Here is a 4,719-nt window from a genome sequence, read left to right on the forward strand (position 1 = left end):
CCGCGTTGATGTAATTGAAACCAGAGTTTCCCAACTGGAATCTCACATAACCGGTATTAATGTTCTGAGGGATGAAGTGAATAACTTAAAGAAAATAATCGCTAAACAGGAAAATCTTGCAGTTGCGTGCGACTTACGATTACATGGTATACCCCAAGAGCCGAATCAGGATATCCAAGGTGTTTATAATAAGATATGTGATACAATTGGAATCGTTCCTCCAGTTATCAAGAATATTTACAGAGTTGGAAATAAAAATAATAATAATGGAAAATCGCTAAAAGTTGATCCACCGATAGCAATTAAACTAACTTGCCACAATGACAAAAATAATATCTTGAGAAATATCGCATTATTTAAAAGGGAAACTAACGATCTTTTACGTCTAAAACATGCTGGTATTGACTCAGATGCCCCAATTTATATGAACGAGCTGCTTACTCAGTTCAATCATAGAATTTTAAAGTCTGCAATTACTTATAAAAGGAAAAAGTTAATTTATGCAGTTTTCACAATACGTGGACTTATTTATGTTAAAACATCTAAAAAAGGATCTGCCTTATGTGTTGAATCGTTACAGGATTTGGAAAAGTTATGCCAACAAGATGGTCGCAATATGGATAATTTATCTTTTCGCAATTCTTAGGAAAATTGGATTAAATGTATTATTCTTAATTATCATATCCTTATATTATTTCTCAATTATTTATATTTATATATTTTTTCAACGGTCTTTGTTTAATATTATAACTAACGAACTTTTTTGTAATGCTCATTCAGTTATAACTTTTTTTCTTATAATGGTAACGGATAATAATTTAGTTACTGGTAGTTCCATAACTAATACTAAGACCTTGCTTAACATTTTTTGTAAACAAGCGATGGGTTTGAAGATTTGTCACTTCAATGCACAAAGTTTGGGTAGGAAAATAGATGAACTTCGTGAAATCTTTTCAAACATGGATGTAGATATAATTTGTATCTCCGAAACGTGGTTTAGGAGTGATATTGGTGATATTAATTATTTTTTGAGAGGATATCGGATATTGAGAAAAGATAGGCCTAGCCACGCAGGAGGCGTCGCAATGTATGTTAGGAATTCAATTAAATGCTCTATTTTGGAGTTTTCCCATGACACTGGAAGTTCAGAATGTATCTTCGTTGAAGCTGGTGGTACAAGTAAAATACTTATTGGTACTGTTTATAGACCTGATAAGGATGTAGATATTAATCCATTGGTTTCTTTACTTGAGGAATTGTCTACTAAATATTCTGATGTGATTCTAACTGGAGATTTTAATAACAATCTACTCAATGATGAACCTCTAACGCCTTCATTAATTAGCCTTGGACTTTATCCAGTAAACACTACAGTTCCAACTCATTTTACTATGAATAATTCTACATTAATTGATTTAATATTTGTGAGTGATTTGAGGAAAAAACTTTTTTATGACCAGATGTCAGTTCCAAATTTTTCTAAACATGATTTAATATTCTTAATCTATGACTTTCAAATTAATTGTAAGATTAAATCGACTACTTTTACATACAGGGATTTTAAAAGTATTGACTATTCTTCATTACTGCAAAGCATGCATGAAATTGACTGGAATCGTATATATTATATGGTTGATGTTAACGATCAAGTAAATTATATTGAAAATAACGTTAACCAGTTGTATAATGATCATGTTCCACTAAAACGGAAGCGTATTAAGAATAGTTGTAATCCGTGGTTTAATCATGACATTGAAAGCCATATAAAACGAAGAAATTTAATTTTTGAAAGATGGAAGAGATACAGAACACAGAATTTACATGATCAATTTAAATTATTAAAAAAGAAGACAAGTAAACTTATTCTCTGTGCAAAAAAACAATACTACATTAACAAATTTTCGTCAAACTGTGGTAGAAGTAAATGGAATTTACTGAAGGAAATCGGTGTGGCTAAATATAAGAATGATGATAAACCATGTGATGTAAATGTTGATGAGCTAAACAGTCGGTTTGCAAGTATATCGCAATCTACACAGAACAATAGATCGATATTCAATGATAACCTATCTTATAATCCAAAATTTTCTTTTCATTGTATAACAATTATGGACGCATTACGTAGTTTCCAATCAATAAAATCTAATGCCGTTGGCTGGGATTCTATTGATCCACGATTTTTTAAAATTATATTACCCTTGATAATACCTTTTGTAACACACTTGTTTAATAAAATACTTATGTCTTCTATTTTCCCTGTAAACTGGAAAAAGTCGAAGATTACACCCATACCTAAAGCTGGTAATGATTATCGACCTATATCGATTTTATCTTATCTCTCAAAAGCATTTGAGGTAATAGTACAGGAGCAAATGTTGTCATATTTTCAGGATCATGTTCTAATTAGTGAACAACAATCAGGTTTTAGAAAAAATAGGAGTTGTATCACAGCATTAATAGACGTTACTGAAAAAATCAGATCTGCAGTAGATTCTGGTAACACTGTGTTGCTTACTCTATTAGACCATACAAAGGCATTTGATCTGGTTGATCACAGTATTCTATTATACAAACTTAAATACTTTTTTAGCTTCTCAACTACAAGCGTTTCTCTAATATCTTCTTATCTCAGTGGTAGATCACAAGCTGTCTTTTATCGTGATATGTCGTCCCTGTTTATGCATACTTCTAAAGGCGTACCACAGGGGTCTGTGTTGGGCCCCTTACTATTCTCAATATATATCAATGACTTACCTACTGTAATACGAAACAGTGATATACATATGTATGCAGATGATGTCCAATTGATAACAATATGTGATTCTGGTAATATTGATAATTGTATTGATAAATTGAATACCGACCTACAGAATATTTTGGACTGGGCTAATCTGAATGGTCTTTCGCTTAATGCAAGTAAATTACATTGCATTGTAATTGGGCGAAAACAAATTAATACAATGCAGATAAGTAAGGCTAAACTTGGAAACAGCACAATTGAGTATGTGCATCATGTCAAAAATCTAGGTATTACTTTTAACAGATCGCTTACATGGGACACTCATTTAAATCAAATTGTGGGAAAAGTTTATGGAATTTTGAGAAAATTGTGGTTGACACAAAAATTTTTACCAGTTGACACAAGGTTACTTGTTGCCAAGACCATTATTATGCCACACATTATGTATGGCGTAGAGCTCTTCTGTTGTCATGACTCCATTACGAATAGACGTCTGAATACTATGTTTAACAATATAACAAGATATGTATATGGTCTTAGACGATATGATCACATATCTTCACATAGTTTCGAATTATATAAATTAAAATTCGATGATCTCCTAAAATATAGAACGTTAATTATGCTTCATAAAATAATTTTCTCTGGCCAACCCTTAAACTTGTACAAAAAACTAAAGTTTACAAGATCTCAGCGGAATAACTCAATTATACAAATAAAGCATAGAACCTTATTATCGGAAAGACAATTTTTTATCAATGCAATTAGTTTATGGAACTCCTTACCAGCTTGGCTTCAACGAATGAGCAATATATTAAAGTTTAAAAATTCGTTAAAACTATTTTTAAATTCACGATAATTGTTATTCTTTTATTTATTATTATTTTTTATATTTTTTGTGATTTTTTTTGTAATTGATATGTTCTTTTTTTTGTGTTGTGTTTTTTATTTTAATATATTATTATGATCAATTTATTATTTCCATTGTAATCATGTTTATGTAATACTCTAATTTTAATGACTGATAATTTAAATGATTAAGATTTAATTCTTGTATTATCAGGATACCATTAATAAATAAATAAAAAAATAAAAAAAAAAATAAAAAACATAGCTAAATCGACTTAGAATTTGAATATATATACTTTGTTGGGTCTCAGATGAATATTTCTTGGTGTTACACACGGAATGACAAAGTTATATATACCTTCTATCATCACTGATGGTGGTGGAGGGTATAAAAAGAGATGCCCAATCGCTGCGCCGATAAAGTATGAAAAAATAATTAAATATGTATTAATAATATAAAAAAATTCAATATTTAAAATAAAAAATATTTAATTAAAAAATTGTGTTTTTCACACGCACAAATCACAATTAAACAGAACAAACAATATTTTTGACAGTTTTGTTTTTGTTTTCATTTTCTCTTTCTCTTCTGTTTCGTACGCCAAAGTTGAATATTTTTCAACTTTTGTAATGATGACAGCCAGTTAAAAATAATTAAATTAGGGACACTGTTAGTCCACATTTCATAATTCAATGATAAGCTTATCGCAGATTTAACCCTCCGTCATGCACATGTATGTGGCCAGATATTTTACAAATTTAACCGTGATTTAAATATATTTCTAATTTGGCTAGGGGTTTGAGTCTCCAGGTAACCTCTACAAATATTGTTAGGTATCGTTTTATGAAAAAACACATTAAAAAACAAGTAGGAAAGTATAGTCGGCCATGGCCGACCATATAATACCCTACACCATGAGTATATTTTAAAAATTTTTATTTTTCACAAAGAAACTTTTATGTTGAATTTTACCTTAATTCCAAAGTATTTAAGCAATTTATTGATAAAAAAGCAAATTTTCTAAATGAGGCTTTATATAGGAGTATAGGTCAAACATGGGCCGATCCTCATTAAATTTGGGAAAAGGATACATTTTTAAATAATAGTTAATTATGTTGAGTTTCATTGC

The sequence above is a fragment of the Lucilia sericata genome, unplaced genomic scaffold (assembly GCF_015586225.1).
Source record: "Lucilia sericata isolate MDLA Ls3-8-SP2 unplaced genomic scaffold, ASM1558622v1 Contig000099F_arrow, whole genome shotgun sequence".
In the NCBI taxonomy this organism is placed as follows: domain Eukaryota; kingdom Metazoa; phylum Arthropoda; class Insecta; order Diptera; family Calliphoridae; genus Lucilia; species Lucilia sericata.